General features: G+C 46.3%; 1 protein-coding gene across 1 annotated transcript in view; it reads left to right on the forward strand.

The window, feature by feature from the left end:
- SLC35F2 (solute carrier family 35 member F2) overlaps positions 1-27,269 on the forward strand; it is a 1,151,438-nt gene that overhangs the window by 15,304 nt on the left and 1,108,865 nt on the right. The window lies entirely within an intron of this gene.

Genomic DNA, 27,269 nt, shown 5'->3' on the forward strand with positions numbered 1-27,269 from the left:
TGTCTTCCCAGCGAAGAGATGTAGTATTATCCAATCACTCCTAGCTTCCTTAACAAATTCAACAATTTTAATGTCTTGTGACTTGATATTTTGCAGGATTGGTAGTACATGCAGGAACTTCAAGACATTGGTGCGATTTAGAATCAGGCAGTCTGCTGATTCAACCATTCTCTCGATGACTAGTGTGTTGGAAGAGGAGTTCTGTTGTGGGTCATCAAAATTGGGGAGTTTTATTGACTCATTAATTACTGGAGATCTTGTATTATTTATCCAGTCCGTTTCCTTAGATTTCAATATCAGAGGTCCTTTTTTTTCATCAAGTGTCTGGAAGATCTTTCCACAGAAGGCTGCTAACAAATGGTTGTTAAGGCTGGTAAGGCTTATTCAGTAGTGGAGCATTCCAACTCATTCTCAGAAATGTCTTCACAAGAGATGTCTGTATTTATAGGAAATGCAGACCTTTCTCCAGGATCTTCATCGGTCATATATATACTGAAAGACTTTAATGTAGTGAGCTAGAGACACCGTGTAAGTATACCAACACAGACTTTATTGAATAACCTTCAGATACAATTGGGCAGGTAAAACAAATAAGGATTGTCCTCTTTCAGCAGTTGCAGCTAGTACTGAAATCAAAAATAAACCCCAAGAGTTCCGGGTTTGCTGAAAAAAAAAAAAGGTTCGTAACAGTTTAACACAGGACTCCGGTTCTTGCCTCAAATAAATGAAATTCAGAAAAGTCTGAGCGATTCCTTCCCCTACCGCTTGTTCAAATAATCAAGGTCCTGAGTCTCTGTTGCGGGCCCCTCCGGAATGCAGCCCACTAGTCTGGCTGAGCCCGGTCTGTAGCCATAGCTCTCAACCATTTATGTCGCAAAAGCGGGTGAAAACACCCGATTTTACTTTTGGCGGGTGAGAGGCCCATTGAAATGAATGGGCGTGCATGAGGTTTGGCGGGTGAGTCCGCTGTTTACAAGGCGGGTGACACCCGCCAAAAGCGTGTGAGTTGGGAGCTATGCTGTAGCACACAGATAAATCAACTTTTTCAGTGTCAGCTTCCACACATGCGGTAGGCACCTTTTCCTTCAGGCGCTTTCCTCCACTCTGAAACCTCTGTTGTTTGCTGGACAGATACGGTGTGCTCCGTCGTTCCCTCCTCTTCTCCTTAATAGGCCCACCGGTAGGAGCTACTGGCTTCGTTCCACTCCGGAGCCTCCCCGGCAGCCTCCTTCCATTCCTGAAAAATGAGAGACAGCTGGATGAGTTTGGTCGTAGTTTTAACCCTTGAGCCCCTCCTCCCTGATCATTAACGCTGTGTGTTCCCGACCACTTTTCATTCTCACCTGCGGCCAATTCCACTCCTCCCTGCTCCCTCCTCGCTAGGCTGGCTTGAGATTTAACCCCTGATGGTGAGGGTCGGTTCAAATAGGGAAACGTAGTCTTTCGCCTCCCTTCTTTACTTTCATTTTCCATTCTCTGGCTTTTAAATGAATTCGGTAAGTGTAGGAGCCTCCTGGGATATGTAGTCCGTTTCTTTTGTGGATTTCCTCCTCTCTGGTTTTCAAATGAATTCGGTAAGTGGAGGAGCATTCTGGAATATGCAGTCTGTGTATTTTGTGGTTCGTTTGGTTCACTCATATTGATCATTATATTGCCCTGCTGTATGGTTGCATTATATCCTTCCCTGTGGCTCTGTCCTATATTGTCCTTACTTATATCGGCAGCTACTAGTTCTTCATCACAAAGACCCAGTAGGATGTTCCTTTGTTCCACTTCCTTGTTGGTCACAGCAGGATTATCGCACTCCATATCATATAATCCTCTACAGAGATCTTTGCGGCCGTGCGCTCCACCTTTGTTTTGGAGATATAATTGTATTAGATGCAGGAGTTTTTAGATTTCAGAGAAATGCCCGGGAGCCGGTGGCTCTGGGTTTGACACTTCTTGGTTGATTTTTCATTTTTTTTGTCTCACTTTCTTGATTCCGCAGTCTATTATGATCATCTGAGACGGTTGTTTTTGAAATATGGAGAAGGATTGTTTCAGCTGCGCCTCTTGCTGGGATTAATCACGGGTCTGAACTCTGGATTTCCCAATATCGGTGGGTCTATCATAGCAGACTGCGGTAGAGAGACAGTCCTGGTTGCAAGGACCAACTCTTGTTGTTTTGTGGTCAGATTTAGTCCGACACTTATCGCAGGGGCAATCGTCACATGCTTTGCTACTGCTTTTGATGTTTGTTTAGTTATTTATATAGCGCACCGAACCCTGGGGTATCTGGGCGCATTACAATGTTACATAAAAGATACATAGACATGGATTAAAGGACAAAACATAAGGGCAATTATTTACATTATGATACAGAAGTTTACAGGGAATTACATTGCATTATATTGTAGGTATTTACAATAAGGCGGACTAGTGCAATGTTATACATCTTGAGACAATGGCCCTCACTACAAGTCCGGCACTGGACCATGGTGCTATTAGCACCATGGTCCATGCCTGAGTCCGGCATGGCGGATGGCTGAATTACCGCCCCATTCCAAGGTGAGTGGGGCGGTAATTCCCCATTTGCCCTTCCCCATTCCCATTTTTGCCCCATAGGGCATAATGGGGATGGGGAAGGCGCTAATTACGGCACCGTAAATTACGGTGCCGTAATTAGCACCAAGGTCGCTTAGCGCCTTGGACTTTAACACCTGCAAAAAGCAGGCGTTAAAGTGTGAATCAGGTGTTAAGGGTTAACGGCGCCGACGGCGCCATTAAATCCTTAACGCCTGACTTGTAATGAGGATCAATAGCCACATTTTTGTCTTTTTTCTGACGCCGTGAAGAGACGGTTCTGATCTTAGGTCAACTGGCAGCGAGTTGCATAGTTTGGCTGCGTGTACAGGAAAGCTACTTCGTCCTGCTTTCTGTAATTTGTATCTAGGAAATTTGAGGCAATGTGAGTGAACGGTTCTGTTAGGCCCGTCAGAAGTATTTTTGGAAAATGTGTGTATTAGATATTTAGGAGCCGAATTAGAGAGGCACTTGTGCATAAGAGTTAAATTTTTGAATTTCATTCTGTCCATAACTGAGAGCCATTTAGTATTGCGTCTAGTGGCAGAAATGTGCTGCGTTGTAGGGATGATTAACGCAGTTTTTAATGCCTTATTTTGCAGTGTTTGTAATTTTTTTACATTCATTTTGCTCGTCCCTAGGTATAGAGCATTGCAATAGACTAATTTTGAGAGGATGAGTGCTCTAGCCAGTGTGGTACAACTTTCAGTCGATTGAAATGGTTTGCAACCATTGATTAATTTACAAGTGTATGCCGTGGCCGAGGCAGTGGTGTTGACTTGTCTGTTCAACTTTAAAGCTGAGTCAAGATAAAAACCCAGAGATTTTACCTCCTTGGTTACATTTATCTTAATGCCGTCTATATAGAATGATTTGAACTGGTTGCTTAACTTATTCAGTCTTGCAGAAGAACCAATCAGAAGTAGTTCTGTCTTTTCATCATTGAGACAAAGACCGTGATTGGCCATCCATGCTTGGATACTGAGGTAGATTTTGTTGAGCAGGGTTGAGTCTATGTCATGATCACCAGTGATGGGAATGAGAATCTTAGTGTTGTCTGCATAGTTAGTGTAGGTGACACCCAGATTGTCAAGGTCTTTGAAGAGAGGCTTGGTGAAGATGTTGTGCATCGTAGGAGAGACGCACGACCTCTGCGGTACTCCGCAGGTGATAGGTGCAGGCTCGACTGAAGTAGTTGGTGCAATAACCCTCATGGTTTGATTATCCAGGAAGGATTGTATCCAGGCAGTGACTTCGGCAGAAAAGTGGGCAGCTGTTGTCAAATGATTGCATAGAACTTTATGATTGACTAAATCAAAGGCGGCAGAGAGGTCCAAGAGAAGAAGGAGGGCCAACTTCCCTTTGTCCTTCAGGTCGTCCATTTGATTTTTTAAGTCTATTAAGGCCGTTTCTGTGCTGTGTTTAGGTCTAAAACCTGCCTGACATAGACCAAGGATATTGTTAGCTTCCAAATAAGCCTGTATCTGTAAATATGCCGCTCTGTCTCGAATTTTCAGAAGGAATGGAACATTAGTTATTGGTCTGCAGTTCGTCGGGATGTTTGGATCAAGCTTCTTTTTTTTTAATAACGGGAGGACCCAGCCATCTTTTAGGTTGGTAGGGACAGTAAATGTGTCGAAAGATTAATTTATTAGGGTAGCGATGAAAGGTACTAGTTCCCATGCTGCCTCTTTAATGATAGGTGCAAGGCAAGTGTCGCCCTGGCATCTAGACGGTTTAAGGCTGGATATTATGTCCACTACTTCCCGGATGGATACCGGGGGGAATTTAAAGGGGTTGCAGGGTTTAGTTAGAATAGTCTGAGACTTGGGCGCAGGCCAGTCCCCTGAAAGACTCAGGGCCTCATTAAGAGTTTGGAGGTAGCCATGCCCTTAATAAGTGCATGGCTGCCTCCAAACTCGGGTCGGGTTCCCTGAATGGGGAAATACCGGGCCATTCCGACCTTGGAGGGCCCGGTATTTCCCCATTCAGGGAACCCGGACCCAGACCATCCCCATTCCCATTTGAGTCCCCATAGGGCTCAATGGGAATGGGGAGCATGCTAACAACGGGCCCATAAATGACGGGCCCGTTGTTAGCATGCTGGGCCGCTCGTGGGACCCGCTAAGGACGTCTGGTAAAACCAGGCGACCAGAGCGGGTCCCGCGAGCGGACCTCATAATAGGGAGGTAAGGGGTTAACTGCTCCGGCACCTTTACCGGCGCCGTTAACCCCTTACCGCCCACCTCGTAATGAGGCCCTTAGTCTTTTTGTTTCTAGTTTCTCTTGTAAGAGCAAGATTTTATTTAGCAGCGCAGTTTGGATATTCGTACACTCTAGCTCTCTCAAAATGATGGAAAGTTCTCTGGTACTTGAGTTGGCTTTAATGATTCTGTCATTGTACCTATCCCCTTTAGTTAAAAGGATTTCAGCTTTGTATTTGGTGGACATATTTGACAGATTTTCCTTGTTCACAGCTGTAGGGTTATTCTTCCATAAGGATTCAGCATTTCATTGCATAATGCTTTCAGATTAGGGATGAACCAGGAGTTTAGGAGTGCTCGAGGTTTTGATTTATGCATTTTTAGTGGCGCTATTTTGTTGATGGCTTTTTGAATTGTGTAATTGTACAGTTCTACTAAGGCTGAAGGGTCTGAGCTAATGGAAGTGAAGTTAGTAATGGGTTGGAGGAGAGGCAATAGATTCTCCATCGTTATGTTACGCGTATTTCTGTTAAGAGCCGGAGGAGCCGGAAGAGCCGGTGAGTTCGTCAAATTAGATTCTATGCTCTCTTCTAGGGTAAAGGAGATAAGGTGATGGTCAGTCCAAGCACAAGGTTCATTGGACAAGATAGTAGTGTTGCAATTGAGGTCCGCTAACAAGTCTAAGGTTCGACCTAATTCAGTGATGGTAATGGCAAGTGCTGAGGCAATGTCATCATTCAAGTCATGGAGACCTAGATTGAAGTCTCCTAGTAGTATGATTTGAGATCCTGGGTTAGTGTTTACTGTGAGTAGTGAAGTGATGTCTTCTTCAAATGTAGAGATTGGGCCAGGGCGTCTATATATGAGGTGCATGGTTATAGTACGTGACCCCATGACTGGCAATTTGACTGTAAGGAGGACTGCTGAGGGAAAGGGGAGATGGGGTAGTACCCTTAGTCCTAGTTTAGTTTTCACCATAAAGGCAATGCCACCCCCTCTGGAAGTTTCTCTATCCAAACTAAGTATAGTATAGTTATCAGGCATGGCTAGTGACAGAGTAGGACCTGCTGCTGCATGGAGCCAAGTCTCAGTAATGGCAAGGAAATCTAGTTGGTTAGAGACTATGATGTCAGCAATGTCTACCGCGTGAGCTACAATGGATCTGGCATTTATCAAAGCGCCTTTGATAGGGGATGTGTCATTGGCAGTTAGAAGAAGAGGCGATTAGTCTGCTAAAATATGCAAGAAACACGTAGTCTTGCATGCAGCATTTGCAAAGGAATAGGCTTGCGAGGGCAACAGTCACTAACAAATAACATTGGCAGGTGCAAATTCTAACAGGTTACGTTAGTAAGGTTCAAATACTAGACAGAACATTAGCAGCAAAGAGATGGCTGGCATACGGCAGGTAATGAGTAGAGGCAGATGTAGTACGTATTGTGCAGGTAAGTGAAGAATCTACTGCCAGATAGTAAGATCAGCCCTAGCGAAAGAAAATCTTGATCCCAAGCATAGTAATCTAGTCACGGTGATCAGGGTAGACTGGCAAATGGTGATAAGGCTAACAGGAGAGCCGATACGCATTTAACAAATAGTATCGTGCCAACAGTGAGTTCACAGGTATGTGTCAGCAGAGGTACAATGCACACATTACACACTACACATTTAGTATCTAACAACATGCAGGCAGTGGGGCCAACGGAATGTGTCAGCAGAAGTACCGTTCCGTCCGTAGTTTCAAAATGGCAAGGTGAGCATGGTGTTGATCTTAAGTAGTCTTACGGCCAGTTGCAGGTTCGGTATCGGAGCTTGATAAGTGATAGACCTTAAAAGAGAAAGACATGTGGACCGGACAACATACCACAAGGTACTGGCACAAGAGGGATGACTGGAACGCCAAAAGAGTATGTCACAGTAAGTTAAGGCCAAAATGAGTCATCTCATGAAGATAGGTGCCTTGAGGTAATCACAGGCAGACAATTGTTACCAGTAAAAGATATTAGCAGAATTAGTGCTAGATACGAGCGTAGGCTTACCGCAAGATTCAAGGGTACAGTTGTGGATCTCACGATGAGGCTTGCCAACCGCAGAGATTGACGGCCCTTGCAAAAGTATCCTAATAGGTGGAAAGATTCCTCACAGTGCGTAGTAATGGATAGGGAGAGTAGCCAAGTATGGAGTGCCAACCTGTTGATGGATTGGCGGTGAACCGGTAGCGCCTCTCGTCCTGCAGCCCTAACGGCCCGGACAGGCACAGACAGGCCCTTGCGATACAGCCCTTAGGATGCTAGTTCGGCTTCCGCCTTCCAGCGAATCCTATTGGGTAATAAAAAGACTCAAACTACCAATGGGAGGCAGCTTATAGTATTGGTGGGCCAGTAAACACTATGGTGCGAATGTAGCAGCCATTTTGGAAGCTTCAAGGTAGTTGTACAAATTGAATTGAATAAAAGGACAGTGAATACTCATTTCAGTTATCTTGCACCATGATGCAGGTTAAAGCTGCATCGAGAGAATATTAAAGCATAGCTCAATGGAAATGTTGAATTAGCATTTCTTTCACAGCGTTGGTGAGTAAAGGCCGTCTCGCTTTAGATACTCACCGGAAGATGGTGCTCGCTTCTCCTGAAGCTTGGAGGACGCTGCAGAGGTACGGGCTCCTGACCTCTCTTGTGGATCCTTCTCCTGGAATGGCACTGCCTTACAAGAGGCACAGACAGGCCTAAAACAAACCTTGTGTCAGAGCTGTGAGAAACCTGAGGGTATTCTCCCAAGTAGACCTCGGGAATCCCTTAATCAGGTAGTCAGGGGAGGGCTGGCGCTCTCAGATCCCAACCCTAGGGGTGGACGAGTAAAGGAGGATCACCTGGGTAGGGGAGCCCAAGGTTATGCTTGGGTGAATGCCCCAGGTGAGATGCAGTACTGCACCACAGAAGAAGGAGAGGACGAAGTCCCTGAGATTTTCTTTGGTTATTCCAATTCTACCCCCTTCCTCCCAATAAATCTCCCTTATCCAAAACCAACAAACCATCCACCTACAGTAAACCCTTTAAGAACCCAAACCCCAGTGCCGTGGGAAACTACATCTCCCAGGACCCCGTCTTTCTGTTACATACCCAAATACTTCCAGTCATTCTCTTTTTTTTCTTTTTTTTAATAATTTTTATTGATTTTAATTTGCCAACAAACCAACCACAACAGAACAAACAATTAACACCAAAAACACCCGCCCGCGCTTACTCCACACCAGCTTCCGTTACTTCTGCGTCATTGGAGGAGTCTTCTACCTCAGAGTCGTTCTGCGCCAACTCAAACAGTGTGGCCACTAATTGTCTCCAATCCATCAGCGATTCTCCCAAGTCATCTCCCCCTCTATTAACTGCTTTGCCCCATAATACCGTCTCCGCCTCCTCCCATTTCTGAAGGTCACTCCACCATACCGCGACTCTCGGTCTATTGATGGCTTTCCAACCCATGGCGATCCTACGCTTGGCCAGAATATAGGCCAAGTCCTTTAGTTTACACCAATGTTTCATCTTGCGTGGCCTGGGAAATCCCCCCAGCATGCACGCCCACAGGGACTCCACTTCTAGCTTGATGCCTTTCTCATTCAAGCGATGGGCCACCTCCCCCTAGAATCTCTGTGTTTCAGGGCATGCCCAAAACATGTGTATCATGGCCGCATTTACTTCACCACATTTAGGACATTTCTGCGTCTCTGCATTCTTAAATTGCGCAATCCTCTGAGGAGTCATGTATGCCCTGTGGGTGATATACAACTGAATTTATTGCAATCTCGCATTCCTAGACACTTTCTTGTGGTATCTCTGGGCCCGCTCCCATAACCCATCTCCCATAGGTTCTTCTGCTTCTTCTTCCCAATCCCGCCTTAGCTGGATCACTTCTTTCCCAACCTTAGACATTAATAGTTCGTAGATCCGGGAGACCTCATGGCCCCCTTCCGACATGTCATAAATTGTTTCTACGACAGCGTCCGGCTGTCCCCCCAGCACTGCATTTTCCCATGTATCTTTTACCATCCAAACCAACCTAGTGTAAGCAATATATTGTCCCCGACACAACCCGTTACTTTCAGCTAACATGTCGAAATCCAGCACTTTCCCGTCTTGCCATACATCCCCTAATGTCACAACTCCATTTGGTTCCCAGTATCTACGGATCACCTTCCGCAATTGCTCATCAACCCCAGCCAGTGCAACCAATGGTATTTGAGGGGAACACAGGGTTGGGATCTCAATAGCCTGGCATGCTCTCTGCCAGACTCTCCTTCCCAGTTCCAACATCCTCTTACCTTCCCTCTGCTTTGATGCCGGCAGCCAGATCCATTCCTTTAGGAAGAACGGGGTGCATTCTGCCTTCAATAGCTTAGATTCCGGTGTTGGGTCATCCGAAGGCCACCTGGCCACATACTGTAGCTGACTGGCCAAGAAATAGATCTCGAGGTTTGGCAGCTTAATGCCCCCACTATCAGTGTTTTGCAATTTCCACAGTGCTATCCTATTTCTTGTGTTGTGCCATATAAACTCCCTGCACAAGCTTTGGAGCTTAACAAAGAATCTCTTGGGTATCAGGTAAGGTATGTTCCCAAAGAAGTGTAACAGTCTGGGCAACAACACCATCTTTAGCAGCGCCACCCTCCGCATCATGGCCAAGGGGAGCTTGGCCCAAAACTTCATGCTGCATTCAATGTTCGCCACCGCCTTCACTGTGTTATGTTTATTTTCGGCCTCTGTCGTATGATAGACATCTATCCCCAGGTACCTAAAGGTCACGTTTTCCCACGGTATTTGGAGTATCGGTAGTTTCTCGCTTACCATCCCTCTATACCTACCTAGGGGGAATATACAAGACTTCTTGGGGTTCACGGCTATCCCGGAAAATGCGGCGTATCTGTCCATCACTTCCAATATGTATTCTAAATTCTCCTCAGGGTACCTTAAATACAATAGCATATCATCAGCGTACAATGATATCAAATGCCACCCTCCTCCCGTGGAAATTCCCACTTCTCCGTATTGTTGTCTCAAATAAATCGCTTGGGGCTCCAAGGAAAGGATAAATAACATCAGGGACAACGAGCATCCCTGTCTGGTGCCCTTGCCCAGTAACTATTTATCAGAAATAATCGCGCCCGCCTTGACCTGTGCCAGTGGCGCGCTGTATAGCAGGTGCACCCATCTCAAATACACTGGCCCTATCCCGTAGCCCTTTAAAACCACCATCAACCAGGGCCATTTGACAGAGTCAAAGGCCTTCACCGCATCCAGTTATATGATTGCTACCTCTTGTGGATCCTCCTCTACCTGTTCCATGACGTAGTGGAGCCTCGTAAGGTTATCTGATATGTTCCTATGTGGGACATACCCAGTCTGATCTGGATGTACTAGTCTATGAATGACTGGCTTCATCCTGTTTGCCAACACTGCAGTAAGTATTTTGCTGTCTTGGTTAAGCATTGACAGCGGTTTGTACGACCCGCAATCCATGCTTGGTTTGCCAGGTTTAAGTAGCAGGATAACAATCGCCTCTCTGAGGGATTCTGGCAATAGCCCCTTCTCCAGTGCCTCATTGTACATTGCCAGCAATGAGGGAAGCAATTCCACTCTGTATGCTTTATAAAACTCGCTAGGGAGCCCATCCGCCCCTGGTGTCTTATTAGTAGGTAGGAGTTTGATCACCTCTTCCAACTCCTCTAAAGTAATCAGGGCTTCCAAGGCCTCTCTGTCTGATGCCTCTATTTGGGGGAGGCCAATTTCTTCCAATGTGTCTATTATGTCCGTTTCTGACTCAACACCAGCCTCTGCATATAATTGCTGGTAGAACTCTACAAAGCCCTCGTTCACTTCCCTTTGGGTGTCCAGCGTATGCCAATTTTGATCCCTTATCGCTCTAACTGGTTGCCTGGACGTTTCACATTTGTACAACCAGGCCAACAGCCTGCCTGGCTTATCTCCTCCCGCATGTTGTCTTTCTACATATTATTTGTAATTCAGGTTACACAGCCTCCCCCAGTGTGTTTTGCAATCCTGTTGCAAGCGTCTGACAGTCTCAATCTCTCCCAGGGAGTGCCTGCCCCTGCGCATAATCTCCTCTAGTTTCTCCTCCGCCGCGTGTAACTCTTTAGGGATCTCCCCTTGCAACCCCTTGGATTTTGACATTGCTACTCCTCTGACCACTACCTTAAATACCTCCCAAAGTGTACCAGCTGACTCCACACTCCCTGTATTGTGTTTAAAATATTCCACTATCCCTTCTTTGAGGTCCTCTCTAAACATCACATCTTTCAGGGCCTCCGCTCTAAGTTTCCATGTCGGAATCTTTGCTCTGGGTGGGGAATACTGCCATTCCACAATCGGTGCTGAGTGGTCCGACAGGACTCTAGCTTTATACTTCGAACGTACCATCTCCCCTGACAAGTCTGTCGAGACAAACATGTAATCCAGCCGCGTATGTAAGTCTTGTGGCACTGCATAGTGAGAGTACTGCCTATCCTGTTGGTGGTGTATCCTCCATATGTCTACCAGGTGGAAGTCCTCCAACAGGGTCCGGAGTGCCTTAGCCGCTGGGCCTGGGTTTGTTCCCTTCTTGTCTGACCTATCCATCTGGGGATTCAACGTGTAATGAAATTCCCCCCCATATAACAGCCCCACTCATACCCGGGCTGAGTTTGCCAAATAAAGCCCTGAAATAGCTCACTGTGTCTTGGTTCGGGGAGTACGTGTTTATGATACACAATTCTCTATTTTCTACGAGGCCCTTAATCAATACTGTCCTGCCATCCGGTTCTATGGTGGACTGTAATAGCAGAAAGGGGACCTGTGGTGCTATCCAGGTAATAACTCCCCTCGCATACGCTGAGTATGTTGCTCCTACAGTGGTGCCTCTCCACTCCCTCCCCACTGTCTCTTGCTTCTCTTTAGTTAAGTGAGTCTCTTGCAATAGGCCGATATCAACCTTTTGTCATTTCAGATAGAGCATGACCTTGCTTCTCTTCAGATAGCTATTTAGCCCCCTGACGTTCCAGGTAACTATCTTTAGGTCTCCCATCTCGACCATATCCCTTCCTGCCCTTCCCTTCCATCCTCAGCATTTGCCCCTCTCTCACCTCCCTACCAACTTCCTCCACCATCATCAATGCAATGTGCTCATGAACCTTTTGCGTCAATCTTTGTATTCCAATGCAGCCTTCAACTCCGCTATCGTGGTCCCCCACGAGGATTTCAGCTCCGTTATAGCATCTAGGATCAGGTGATCATCTCGTGTCGAGGCCGTCGTTTCCTGTGTGTTAGTTTTAGTCTGTGCAGGCATGGTCGGGGATTGCAGTGGTTTGGCGAAGATGTCCATTGTTGAGTGTTTGCCTTTAACTTTGCCACCTTTGAGCACCATAATTCCCGTCAGCGTCGGCCTTGCTTGCCTCTCCCCCCTCCGCCTTCCCGTGGCCTTGGCGCAGTACAAGGTCTAGTGTTGGGCGTCTGCTCTCCCACAGTGAGGGTTCGGGGCTCCCAACAGTGCAATATACCACTCGCCCTTTCGCCTTAGAGGCCAGGTTTGCTGTGTGTAGGGTCTCCGCCACCTGTCTTCCGGCTTGATGGCCTGTGCAATCACTGAATCCAGTGGGGCCTGTGGCTCCTCTTCTGCCCAATCTCTGGCCTGTGCAATCACTGAATCCAGTGGGGCCTGTGGCTCCTCTTCTGGCCAATCTTGACTATTGCCACCTTGCTGCCTGGCCGTTATTCCTGTGCGGGCCACTTATGCCAGTGCACGTCCTGGCATAAGTGGCCCGCCTGGGGAGCACTACTATCCAAGCCCTCAGGTGCCTCCTGGACTATTGCCCTTCCTGTTGGACCGCGACCGTTCGGCCGTTAGCACTATCATGCGCCTCGATTCCCCACGGTCCCAGTTCTCTGGGGGATTTTCAGAGTACCTGTTAACTGGGTTGCACACACACTAGTGCCAAGCGGGCTATTCTAAAGTGGGGCCTCACCCACCTGATCCGCTTTGATACACTGCTGCAGTATTGTCCTGCTCCGCTTTTTGGTCTTAACTCCAGGGTGCCTTGATTGACTGCACCAGGCTCCCAGTAGCACTGCCTCTGCTGTTGTAAGCCTTGGAATCACCAACCTGGCCACCCGTTTGTTCCCATATATCTCTCTGTTCTTGCTGCTCTCCCGACCAAGTGCAACAATGTTATGTGTTGCAGTTCGCACTTTTCTGCTGCCCTTGTTCGTCCACTTACTTCCTATGCTCATTCAGGGCCGCTGGCACGCTCTCTGGTTTCACAACACGTGTGCCCCACGGATCACCAGCTGAGGCGCGCTTGTAGCCGCGGTTTCCTCGTTGCATTATTCGGCGTAGCCTTACAGTCGTGGGCGGCCCTGATGTGTCGTAGCACCTCTCTTATACTGCGTGTTGTGTGCCCCTCAGTTGCATCTCGCGCTGCTCTTTACTCCGGCGCTGCGTGGCTCCCGATCTGTTTTGTAAGTTCCAGCCAGATCTCTGCCACATACTGTGCCCATGGAAATGATGGCCGCTTCACTTTCCGTGTTCTCCGTCACTGGGGATTTATCCGCTACAAGTCACCAGCTGCTCCGGTAGCTCTCAGCAGGCAGCAGGTCCATCAGGGCTTACATTTCTGTTGCGCTCCAGGCTAGCGCAGCCTTTCCTGTCAAGCATTGCATCCATGGACCTCTCGTTCCAGACTTGCTGCACCTCCGCTCTGCCAATGCCCATGCCTTTGTTATCGGGCGGGCGCCATTTTCCAGGCATCCCTCTCCGGTGTCACCAGTTACTCTTATCCTTGGAACTGCGGTTTCAGACCTCGGTTTTGCATGAGGTTTAGCTCTCTGTGTTCCTCGTCTGTTCCCACATCGGTATTTGTGTTTTCAGCACTAATGCCCTGGCAATGATGCATGTGCACAGCAGGATAATTAATGATCAACGAGAGCCTTGGGAAGACACGTCCTATGTCAGGGCTGCCTAGACACGTTTAAAAGGAACTAGGCTATGCGGTCTAGTCTTTTGGGTGTGGCAGGCCTGGGACTACTTTACCTGGACTACTTTGGGTGTGGCAGGCCTGAGACTATTTTACCTGGCCTACTTTACCTGAGACTATTTAAACCACACCCAAACAGCAGAACATGCTTTGCGTTATTCTGCTGTGGGCAGCGTAATGCTCACCGTGTCCAGTTCTTTAATGCCAGTTTACCTGAAACCAAGGACCTGCAGAGAGAGAAAGAACACTACGAAACTTACCTGGAACAGTATCCTGTCTTCAATCCATCGCTGACTTCAGTTCCACTCACCTGAAGGTACGAACTCCATCATCCGGCACTGCATGCATCCTGGAATACCATAACCTGGAAAGAGGAGAAAGAAAGACAGCATTAGTAAGCGTTTACTCATCTTTCTTCCTGAATGAAGAAAGCCACACAATTCTTACCTGGGTAGTCATCTCCTGGTCAGTATCATTGCTGGAACATTACGGCGCTCGGCAAGGAACATCGCAACCTGCAAGAAGAGAAAAGACACAGGTTAGCAATATAAAAGGCGAAACAGCGCCGCGCATCGCGCATTACTCACGGGACAGCATCGCGCACACTGCGCTTTCGCCTACCGGCCCATGCTCATCTTCAAAATGCATGACAGCACCAAAATACCTTTCCATACCTAAAAGGAAAGAAGCAAGACATTATTATTCGAACTAAGAGGAACATAAGAACTGCATATAAAGACTGTAAAGCAGCAAACCTATGGAGTCGCAGCAGGCCTGGATTCCCACAGGGGGGCTTGCACCAGTAAAGTAACTTGGTCGCTGCTCGCCCCCCACATCTACGCGCCCCTACCACAAGGAGCAGGACGGAGAATCCACCTTTTACAATATTAAGGTGAGGAGAAGGCCCAAGGGGGAGGAAGGAGTTGAGGCCAAGGTGGGTGGGAAAACATAAAGACAATCTGGTATTGAATCCAGCTCTCCTATATTGCAGACCCATCTTTAACCAGAGGCCTTACCAAGGGACCAGGAGAGGGTTCGAGAGTGCGAATCATCCAACCAGGGCTGGGTGGCGTCCCCATGGATACCAGGTGAGCGTAACAGAACGCAAAGCCTCAATAATATTATCCACCTGGGCGTCATGGAGACTTCAGCGACTGACCAGTTAGTTCAGTTGTTGGGCCAATTACGCGCTGAAGTACATTCAGCCAGGCAAGAAACCAACGCTCTTAGGAGGGATTTGATTGTTACTAAGGATCGTACCGACGAAATAAGTAGACAGTTGCTCCAATCACAGGCAGGACAGACCCCATTCCCTGGTAACATTCCGCCAACACCTGTACCAACTTCTTCCACCAATCCAGTACAAATAACCCTTCCTGGGGCAGTTCCTTTAGCTCCACCTGAACGATTTACATGGGACCCCAAGAAGTACGCAACATTCATGAACCAGTGTCGTCTTCTTTTCCTTTGCAGACCTGGGGCTTTTCCTAATGACCAAGCGCGGGTTGCTTTTGTCTTGTCATATCTGAGTGGCAGTGCTGCGGATTGGTCGGTACCATTGGTAAGTCAGGATAACCCGTTGTTACATGACTTTGCGGGTTTGTAGATGGAAATGGAAAAACTCTTTGCTCGTCATACCCAAGGCCAAGCATTAGACAACAAACTTTTGTCACTCCGTCAAGGAAGTCAAGACTTGCTTACATTTATAGCAACATTTAACAGACTAGTTGTTAAAGCTGGGTGGCCTGAGGAAAAAAGGACTGCACTATTTCATCGGGGTCTACGAGGGGAACTAAAGGATGTTCTTGCTCAAGTGGTTAACCCACCTGAAGACTGTGGAGAATTCATCAACCTCGTGGTGCAATTAGATCACAGATTACAAGACCGAAAAGCGGACCGGATAAGGTTAGACACTCGAGCTGTGTATGTCCGGTCAAAGGATAATGTTCCACGTACATTGGAAAACATGGTAGAACCCATGCAAATCAGCGGTGTAAGGCCCCCTTTAACTAAAACTGAAAGAGACAAGAGAAGGCATCAGCAATTATGCTTATATTGCGAAAAATCAGGCCACTTCCTCAAAGAATGTCCAGTGAAACCACCAAGGAGAACTGTTGGAGCCACAGAGAAGGAAGATGATAACAAGGAGTCGGAAAACTACGAAGCCCGGCAAGAGTAGAGGTCCGCTTGTCGAGCGAGAAGGATGAGCCACAGACCTCACACTTTGCATTACCAATAATTTTGATCAATCACCAACAACTGTCTCGGATGCATGCTGTCGAAGCATACATAGACAGCGGAGCAGTTGGGAATTATGTAGACCAAGATCTGGCAGCCGAAATGGGGCTTCCCTTATGCTCTAAGCCGACTACTGAAAAAGTTACTACTGTTGATGGGACAGAAATAGCTTCCGCACCAGTAACCCAATGTACAGCAGCACTAACCCTACTGTGCCAGGATGTACACCGAGAATCTGTTGCATTCAATCTCATCAAAGCTCCTCAGTTTCGACTAATCTTAGTGATGCCATGGTTGGTAGCTCACAACCCTCTAATAGATTGGCGTGTCAAGAAGTTGGCCTTTTGCGATGATTGTGCTTGCACCTGTTATTACCAAGAAAAGGGGAAAACAGACGTATGTACATTTGCTACTCCTAGTCGGCGGCGATTGTACTAGGTGTGACTAGTACTCTACCAAATGAATACCAAGATTTTCAAGACGTGTTCCAGAAAGAACACACCAATACTTTACCACCGCACAGGCCCTAGGATTGTCAGATCGACCTCATACCTGGTGCGCAAATTCCTTGTGGCCGAATCTATGCACTTACTGAACCAGAAAACCTCCATTTGAAATCTTATCTTGATCAGTACCTGGCAAATGGATTTATCCGCCCATCTAAATCACCGGCAGCCAGTCCCTTATTCTTCGTACCAATGAAGGAAGGAGATTTGAGCACTTGCATCGACTATCACGCATTAAACTAGATCACAGTAAAAAAAACGTTATCCACTGCCCCTTATTCCCGAATTATTGGATCAAGTCAAAGACGCCTAAATCTATACCAAACTGGACCTTAGGGAGGCATACCATCTTGTTCGAGTGAAGAAAGGAGACAAATGGAAAACCGCCTTTCGTACCAAATATGGCATGTATGAATACCAGGTGATGCCTTTTGGACTTTGTAACGCTCCTGCTGCATTCCAGTACTTTATGCATGATGTTTTGCGGGAGTTAATCGATGTTTGCACCCTGGTTTACATTGATGACATCTTAGTGTATTCTGCTACAAAAGAAGACCATGTGAGGCATGTCCGCTCCATCCTTACTAAACTCCGCCAACATAAACTGTATGCTAAACTCGAAAAATGCTCTTTTCATGTCACCGAAGTGGAGTTCCTCGTTTTATCCTCACACCAAAAGGTATCAGAATGGATAGGCACAAGGTAGATACCATTCTTAACTGGCCGTCACCAATTTAATTTAAAGGAATCCAGAGTATGTTGGGCTTTGCAAACTTTTACCGCCGATTCATCCCAGATTTTTCCCAAATAGTACATCCAATTACATCACTATTGAGAAAAAACAATAAAAAGTTCCATTGGACCGAAGAAGCAGAGAAGGCCTTTCAAGAACCTAAGAAAAAATTCACTTCTGCTCCAGTTCTATGGCATCCTCGCCCAGACCTCCCTTATATAGTTGAAACAGATGCCTCTAGCATGGCTACAGTAGCTGTTCTCTCACAAAGGGACTCAGGAACTGGCCAGTTACACCCTGTGGCCTTCTGGTCATGAAAATTCTCACCTCCCGAACTCAACTATGCTATCAAAGACAAAGAACTCTTGGCTATAAAATCAGCTTTCATGGCATGGCGACACTATCTCCTTCGTGCTAGACATACTGTCACGGTCATAACGGATCATCTTCGCTGAATATGACTATGTGATCACCTACCGGCCAGGAGTCCAAAACGGAAAGGCTGACGCCTTGTCCCGCATGGGTGTTGATGAAAAGGTATACATAACTCCGGATCCAGTAGCCATCATTCCAGAAGACAAACTCCTGGGTTTTACGACAACATTGACACAGGGTGAACTCCAAAACAAGATCCAACTCTTAATGGATCCCACTTTCTCAGAAGAGTGGTGTACTCAAGGAGAACATTACACCATTAAAGACCAGTTAGCATATTTTAGGAACCGTCTATACTTGGCAAGTAAAGATTTACAAGAGCAGGTTATTTCGGGTTATCACGACTCCCTGATTGAAGGTCATCCTGGAATTGCCAAAACTCTAGCTTAAGTAAAACGACACTATTGGTGGCCCACATGGCGTAAAGACATCATACAATTTATCCAATCTTGCGGTGTGTGTGCACAAAACAAGTCCCAAAAGCAGAAACCAGCTGGTCTTCTCCAACCATTGGAAATTCCTCCCGCACACTGTCCCTTGATTTAATTACAGATCTACCTCCAAGTCAAGGATTCCACACCATCTTAGTAGTTGTAGACTTGTTCTCTAAAATGGCACACTTTCTTCCCTTTAAGGGTCTTCCAAATGCATCCAATTTAGCAAATGTATTCCTGGAGGAAATCGTACGGCTACATGGCTTTCCATCGGTCTTGATCTCAGATCGGGGTAGTCAGTTCGTATCCAACTTCTGGAGGAAATGCTGTTCAATGGCCCAAATTGACATTTGACTATCCACAAGTCACCATCCTCAAACAGATGGCCAAACAGAAAGAAAAAACCAAACCCTCGAGCAATACATACATTGCATGTTACATCAATTGGAAAGAAATTGGAAGGACTTGTTATGGATAGCTGAATATGCCTATAATAATTCATTACACACCAGCACTGGACAAACCCCTTTCTACACTATATATGGTAGACATCCACGTACTTCAGAATTGGATCTCCCAACCCCTTTGGAAATGCCAGCGGTTAAAACCCTACATACGACTATTTCCCAGGCCTTCAAAGAAGCAGCAGAACATTTACTCCAAGTCAATAACAGACAAAATAAATTTGCTGACCAACATCGTAGCAAAGCCCCGGACTATCAAATTGGAGACAAGGTCTGGTTAGCATCAAAATATGTGCCCATAAAAGGGACTCGGACCTTTCGTCCCCGATATCTGGGACCTTATTCTATTGAATCCATAATAAATCCAGTGGCAGTTAAATTAGCCCTACCACCCACTATGTAGATTCATCGTGTGTTTCACGTATCACTCCTGAAACCGGTACAACCCGGTACTCGTGTTACAACACCACCAAAACCAGTATTAGTTGACGGAGAACCAGAGTTTGAAGTAAAGGATATCCTAGACTCAAAATACACCAGATCCAAACTATACTACTTAGTTGATTGGAAGGGATACCGCCCTCAAGACAGATCATGGGAACCTAGTGAATTCATCCATGCACCTCGCTTAATTAAAAAGTTCCATCAGAATTACCCAGCCAAACCAGGACCAGGCAGAAGTGCCACTGTGAGATTTTTTAAACGGCTTAGAGTGTCAGAAACCGAGCCAGAGTATGTCATCCTGCCTACAAGGACAGCCTTAGTCCGTGAGGTTAAACCTGAGGGGGAGAGCTGGTTCAACTACCTTTATTCTTTTGAACACTGATTTTTCCTTTGCATACATTTCTCCTTTTTACACATTTTGTACAAGAGATAGGGCAGGCATTAGGTTTTTGTTAGCATAGGCCATTTTGATTTGACGGACTGCACTATGACTGTTTTGTTTATAGTTTGATGGTCGAGATTACTCCCATCTTAGTGTAGGGCAAAATAAGAGTTTCTCCGACCCCAACATTTTCAATAAAGGTTTTACAAATTGTATCCATTGTGTCAGTGTCATACTTGTGATGCCATGCCTTCCCTACAGTACCTAACCTCCTCTGCCCAAGTTTCCTCCCCCAAGGTAGTCCTCCTTTGCATACCCACCCCCAGGGTCAGGATCCTGTAGCTTTGGCTTTTACGTGGCCACCTGGGTAGAGGCATTGCCAGGGAAAGGGGTGAGGATACCCTCAGGTTCCTCAAAGAAGGGAAACCCAACTTATATGGTAAATCTCTCTTGTTTAGCCAGGATGTTAGTGGTATACAGGTTTGATGACGAATCAAGATTCCTCCTGAAAGGTGCTGGAATATCCTTTTTGTCTCGCCTTTGTTAGGATGTCCATCTTGTCTTTTAAATAGTGATATTTTGCTAGGACGGCCTTCCTTGGGGTCACCTCCTCTGTGGATACAATGAAAGAGACATTTCTTACTGTCTGTACTGTGGTATGTCAGAATCAGGAGACAACAAGGTGCATTTTGATTTTTAAAAAGTTATTTATTTGAACACTCATAACCTATGCTGTCCCTAAGTTTCTTTGCCCTGCTTCTGAAAAAAAGTCTAAAGGAGTGCTCGTCATGATGTCCTACAAAGTAAACAAAGTTGACAGTACAGAAAACCTACTCTAACCTGATTACTAACCCTACCACTGCAGACACAAAAAGCCTAACTTTAACAAAAGTATAAGGACCTCTGCCCAAAAGGAAAGAATGGCAGATGCTTTTCCAATCCCAGTCTGATGTTTGATATCAAACAAAGGGGTTCCTTGTCCTGTAGCACAGTTCACATTAGAAGACCAAATGTCTCTTTAAGCTTCCCCTCCTTTAGGTTGCTTGTCAGTCTTAGATTAGTCTTTTTCTCCTTGGTTTGGTCAGGCACTTTATCTTTGGTTTTCTTCTATCATTGAGTACTTCCTAGTTTCTAATTTTTCCCGAGATATTCTTCTTGGTTTCCGCACTAAGGAACTGCATGATACTCTCTCCAGTGAATTATCTCCTGGGTTTTACCCCTCCCCGGAGCCTTGGGTGTGTCACCCCCTTGGGGTTCGGTTTCTTTCACCTCGCCTAGGGGTCTGGTTTGTCTCACCCCGCTTGGGGTCTGGTTTCTCTCATCCTTCCTTGGGGTCTCTGGTTTCTCACCCCGCCTTGGGGTTTTACTTCTCTTACCCCGTTTGTAGTCTCAGGTCTAGCTCTCTTAACACGTTTTAGGGTTTCGTTTTTTTACGCCACATTGTGATCTCGGGTCTCTCTGTCCACCTTGTGGTTTTGTTGGTTTCTGCCCACCTAGTGGTTTCGAGTCTCTCAGCCAGCCTTCTGCCCTTCTCCCAGTTCACTGGAGCAGCCGCGTATCTTCCGTCTCTGTACAGTAATCTTATGGGCTGGTGTTTCAGTAGCCCGACGTGGCTTATCTCTTCGGGCTTCTTCCCGGCGTTGCATGCCTTATGGAGCTGATCCTCCCTTCCTGCTGTCTTCTGGTGGGGCATCAGCATTGTTTCCTTGTTATGCTGCGGCTTGACCGCGGTATGATCCACCACGCTGGGTGTGCACTGGCTTCTCCTTGCCATACCTCCTAGCAGGAGGTTTCTATGCCTCAGCAGCTTCAAAGGTTTCTTTCTTCTCATCCAGCAATGCTGATCAGGTCTTTATCTTCCACACAACCAGGGGTTGGATCTTTTCTCCCTTCTATCTTCTGAGGTGTGGACGGTGCCAGAAAAGGGGCAGAAACCATAGCAGCAATTGGTGTAGGGAGTTGTAAATCAGTATACAGTTTAACTCCGATATAACCCACAAATCTTTCAGTTTCCTGAGACAAGGCAGGACGACATACATCCCTGTTTAGGGATTACCTGTCCTGTAAAGGGGAATTTTCCCAAATGGGATCCTACTTGCCCCTTTCCCCTAGGGGGTGTTAAGTTTAGTAGGCTCACCTCCCTAATCCCAAAGGGGGTGGCTGCACCTTGGGTAGAGAGGCCACGAATTACTGGATTCCTCACACATACCTCAATCGTTGGCTTTACTCCCTCTTATAGTCTGCCAAGTGGGGAGTGACTGAGAAAATCTTTGTTTTCTTGCTCTTTCTCCCTTTCTATGCTCTATCATGAAACAGAAAAGCTGTATATCTAAAAACCTCCTCATTAACCTGGCATTGGTGTCTTTTCTCAAGTACATCCGTGTTCATGGTGAATGGGTATGAATTTCTGCCCCGTCAGATAATATCTCAAACTGCTAATGGCCCACTTGATAGTCATGAACTTCTAGTTTCACAGTTGCATAGGTTTGCTCTTGAGCGAGCAATTTCCTTCTCTTGTATGTAAGGGTGTCAAAGAAGGAAGCTGACACAAAGGTGGCATGGTGGTGGTTATAGACTTTTATTTTGCAAAAAAAAAAGTCCTCACTATCCCTATCTTCTAAGAGGGGTTTTCCTACCTCATAACTAATACTAAAGGGTCCATCAGAATGTCTGTCAAATAAAACTCCACTGTTCTGTGTCACAACCTACTTCTATCCTTCACAATACAACTGAAGGATAATCTAACAGAAAGTTCCTTCCTCAGGAGAAGGTCTTCCTTCTCCTACTGCTCGGATAGCATCCAAAAACATGATCTCTTGCAAAAAGAATGCCAGGGAGAATTACTCCCTTCCCCTGGCTTGTGGGTTTCACACAGCCTTTATACAATTCCATGTCCAGGAGAATGGCTCCCTTCTACTGGTGTAGAGCTATCCAGTTTCCAATAAAACCAGTGGGAATGACTTCTTTCACCTGGCGTCTCCAGCACAACTCCCAGTTCGAGACCAGTAGAATAACTCCCTTCTCCTGGTATTACTTGGCAGAGTTCATAACAAGGCATGGGGGAATTACTTCCTTCCCCTGGCATCTGGCTGTGTTAATTCCATGAACACTTCAATGTTCTGTATCAAGAGAATGGGCCTCCTTACGACCCTGGCGGTAGCCGTGCCGTAAAAACAGCATGGCTGCCACCGGAGTCATTTTTATTCTGGCACCTAGCAATGGGGAATTACCGGGGCATTACAGCCCCAGCAGTTCCATTAAATCCCCATAGCCAGGTGCCGGGAAAAATGACTCCCCATTCCCATTCGAGCCCCATAGGACTCAATTGGAATGGGTAGGACGGATGCAGCGGCACTGTGTGCAACAGTGCCGGTGCATCCGTCAAGGTCTGTGAGCGAGTGCCTTCCCGCCCACCAGGTCAGACCTGGCGGGCAGAAAGGCACCTGCCTGCAGAACTCATAGTATGTCGGTCCAGTAACAACGGTGCCGGTAGCTTACCGTCAACCGTTGTTACCAGACCGGCATACTCATAATAAGGCCCAATGTCTCCCTTCTCCTGAAGTTGATATTGCTTTTCAATGTATCACAAAACAAAGCCATGGGAAAAGCCTCCATTCCCCTGGCATCACTGAAAGAAACCAAGTCCTTTTGACCAGGAGAATGCCTCTCCTCTCGTGGTCCTTGAATTGTTACCAGGGGGAATGACTCCCTTTCCCTGGTGGTGATTGTATGGATTTCTGTACCAAAGTTCAAAATATACCATTGCCACTCTTTCCAGGTCTCGACAAAATTTTACCCCTCCTCCTTTTGGCTAACGAGTTCCTTTAAATCAGGACATTGTAGGAACTCCCTTTTAGTCTCTTATTTTCCCTTGACGGGGTCCCAGAACCTCCTCTGGTGTTCAGTACCTTGCTCGTGGCCATTGCGACGAGGAAGATTTCCTCTAATACTCTGAGTGTTTGCTTTCGGGTCCCAGACCCTTCTCTGGTGGTCAGTGATTCTCTCTTTTACACTGTGACGAGGAAGATTTCCTCTAATACTCTCAGTGTTTGATTTTGGTTCCCAGAACCTTATCTGGTGGTCAGTGGTTCTCTCCTTCTCACTGCGATGAGGAAAATGTCCTCTAATACTCTCATGCTCGTGGCCACTGGTATGAGGAACATTTCCTCCAAGGTTTCCAAAGTTCGTTTACGGGTCCCAGACCCTTCTCTGATCATACCAAGTAGCAGGTTCACCACTACTGAGGCGAAAGAGAGCTTTGTGAACCAGCCTCCCTTCTATCCTCATGTCCCCTCCGGGTCTCCTGTCCCTCCTGTTACCTTGTGTGGGATTGTTGTACGTCACTGGGGCTTCCTGGGACCCCAGGTCTTCTCTCTGGCTCTGTTAGTTCACTGCCGTTGCTCTGTTGGCTGTGCGGTACTTCTACCGGCTGTTCTGCGGCTCCGCTCTCCTGCTCGGTCTTCTGCCCAGGTTTGCTTCTGAAGAACCCGTGGAGGACTCCCACGGCACTTCACAGGCATCCTCTTCCCTCCAGTCTTTGGGCAGTGCCTGGATCCCTCACGCTGGTTCGCCTCCACACCTGCTGCCAGACTCGGCAGAGTTTGACACGGCCGCGCTTGACACGGCTGAGCTTGACTGGTTCATCGTCTATACTTATACAATGTTGGTAGTCCCGCCCCGGCGGATTGTAAAAGTCCTTTGTCTCTGTTGGTAACTTGATCCTCATGCCCCCTCTGGGCCACCTCGTTCCAGTACTAGCACAGTCAATGACCTTCATATCTCTTGTGCTCTTATTCGTCCTAGTACTTTTGGCTTTGGTTTTATCTCTGTTACAATACATAGGTTTACGTTCAATAAAATGGTTCTGAATGTTGAGGAGGGCTAGGAAATGGTGGCGAGTGACAACATTCAATGGGCTGTACCCAAGGTGATGGTTCTTGTCCCAAGAGGGGGAGTCCCTCCCCTTGAGGTCCTTGCACATTAAACCACCCCCAGGGGAATTATTGCCGGTCAGATAGCACAGCGTTCTAAGCGCTCGCCCTTGATATCTGTGTGCAGCCTGCTGTGGCAGGTTTGAATCCCGGCAGTGTTAACTCAGCCTTTCATCCTTCCGAGGTCGATAAAATGAGTATCACTCTGTTGGATAATAATGTCTTCTGTTATTTGAGCGCTCTGAGACCTATGGGTGTGTAGCGCTATATAAGAAATCCATTATTATTATTATTATTATTGTTATTATTATTATTGTTATTATTATTGTACTCCCTATCCTCATAGGAAAGGGCTCCTCCTTGGGGAAAGGAGACGATACCTTGTGAATTATCACAGTATAAGAACGGGTGTTCTTGGCCATCATTCATCTGGCACAGGACACTTTGGATGCAGGAGGAATTCCTTGTTAAAGTCTGGCATCTTAAGGACAAGCTCACTGAAAAGGACCTTTTCAGGACCTTAAAGCAGCTATTTTGATCTTGGCGAGTTCAGCCAAGTTTGCTTGGCTGAGCGTTCTTAAGCATGTCTATCAAACTTGCAGCAATGGTAGTGTTGTGTCTTGGTAATGAACAGTGCGTAACTGTGGTTTCTGGCCTTTGTGTTTGGCCAGTATCCAGTGTGCTCCAACTGCCCGCTAAATAAGGAGCTGGCAATTGAAATCCCACAGCGCCTGTCAAAAGGCAAAACCCCAGAAGTGGGTAAAAACCATCAGATGGTCAATCCTCAGAAGGAATACGGCAGCAAGCAGGGTAGGAATCCTCACAGGAGAGAGGACTGCAGCAGGCAGAATCATCCAATTAAGCAAGAAGAGAACACAAAAACAGGCACGATTCTGAAGATTCCGTAGTCAAGAGGCAAGGTCCAGGAAGGTAACAACCAGAAGGGGGAAGGCAACAGACTGACGGAGGAACAAGAATAAGGCTTGAACGAGGGAGTTAGAGAGGACAAGCGCAATGAGGAGAGCATCTGCACAGAAGGCTAAACTGAACGCTGCGACACTCGTTCACCAAACTAGGCTTCCTTTTGATGCACCGATCCATGGAGCACATTGTTCTTAGAGCGGGGCGGCACCATACTGAATTGGTGTCTTGGTGTTGCGTGGTGACATCTCGGTGGATGCATGGCTTAGAGTGACCTAGCAGCCATTTTGGAATGGGCGAGAGCAAAGAGAACACAACCACCACATTCGCCAGAGAGACCAACTAAGGTTGCGGCAGTGGCTACTGCTGTCCAAGACAGGTAGAAAAGTTCAGAATGAACTAGTGGTAGTAACCGTACGGTCCTAGAAAGACTCTAAGTTCCCTTTCAGTTTTTGGTGAGGGTGTTAGGGCCACTGAATTCACTTTCTCATTCTGGGTGAGACCATTGCCTACAAAATAGCTATGTACTTCACTGCATTTTGGGCTATCTGGCATTTTTTTGGGTTGGCTCTGAGTCCTGCTCTTTGTAAGACCCTGGTGATCTCATAGAGGTGATGGATATGTTCTTCCCCATTGCTACTGTGGATCACTATATCATCCAAAGATGCTCCTGCTAAAGAGGAGTAAGGCCATAAGATCTTATCCATCAGCCGTTGGAATGTGGCCGGGCCCCGTGTAGGCAGAATGAAAGAACTATAAATTGATACAGGCCCTGGGTTGTACTGAAGGTGGTTTTCTCTATCAGCTGGGCGAAAGGGGGCTGCTAACAGGTTTTTGTGAAGTCCAAGGTAGTAATGAATTTCACATTTTCTTTAACAAGTTTACATGGTAGATTTGGGTCTTCTGTCTTCTATTAGGTTGGGAAACTAGGTAATTAAGGGGGCTTTTCCACTCAATGATTTTATAAGGGCCAGACCACCTCAAGATCATCTTATTCCTGAGGGTGGCAACAAGACTTATACCTGATCACTTACCGAGAAACTGTTTCCCTGATCGCATTCATATGTGATTTTAACTTGGTGGCTGCTTGAGATATAGGCAGCGGGACCTCCTCTCTCCGCTCCCAAGTTTCTCTCAGCATGTCAAGCACATCCCATAGTTCTGGGCCATATAGAAATGCGGAGTATCCTTGTGAAGATTGGGGTGTTTTCCTTACTGTGAACAAGTCCCATCGTTTCATCAGATCCCAATTCTTCCCGTTGACTTCTACCAACTTTCTTAGAATGCATTTTAGGGATTGGTTAAAATGCTCCACTGATCCATCCGCCTGAAGGTGATACACAGGTCTTCTGAAGGTTTTGATATTAAGCAACTCCTCTACTTCCTGTATAAATGGTCTGTTTTATATTTCCTTAGGGAATCCCACCCAGGACAAGAAGGGGTGAGGTGTTTTAGTATGTGTTGAATAGTTTCTTTGTGAAAAAGCCTTGGGATAGCGGGTAGCGTAATCTACAATCACGAGAATGTATTTATGATCCTTTTTTTATTATTATTTATTTATTTATTGTTGTTTTAATCAAGATAAAAGAAAAATCTTGATTTTTTTAACATAACAATATTAGAAAAAAAAATTCTGATGAAATACAACATTTATACATACACAATTGTTTGTTACAAATTGATATGTTTAACAGATATGTATGAAACCATGAAAGTTAGATTGATTAGCTCAATTTTTTTCTAGCTTTTTCATTTTTAAACCGTACAAGAAGTTCAAAATAGCATATCTAACAGTTTTCCTTACAGTGTGAAATAGCAAGTTCCATAATTCTGTAGTAGACTCAATGTATGATCCCTCAAATAGAGGTTTAAAAAACAAGATCCTCTGTGGAAGTAATATTACACATTCTGCACATAAATGTCTCAATGTTTCAGGAGCGGATTGACAATATCGGCAAGGCAGTGCTTTTAGTGGTCAGATTTTTCTTCTGCATTATAC

This window comes from Ambystoma mexicanum, chromosome 7q, assembly GCF_040938575.1.
Source record: "Ambystoma mexicanum isolate Mex_15411 chromosome 7q, UKY_AmexF1_1, whole genome shotgun sequence".
In the NCBI taxonomy this organism is placed as follows: domain Eukaryota; kingdom Metazoa; phylum Chordata; class Amphibia; order Caudata; family Ambystomatidae; genus Ambystoma; species Ambystoma mexicanum.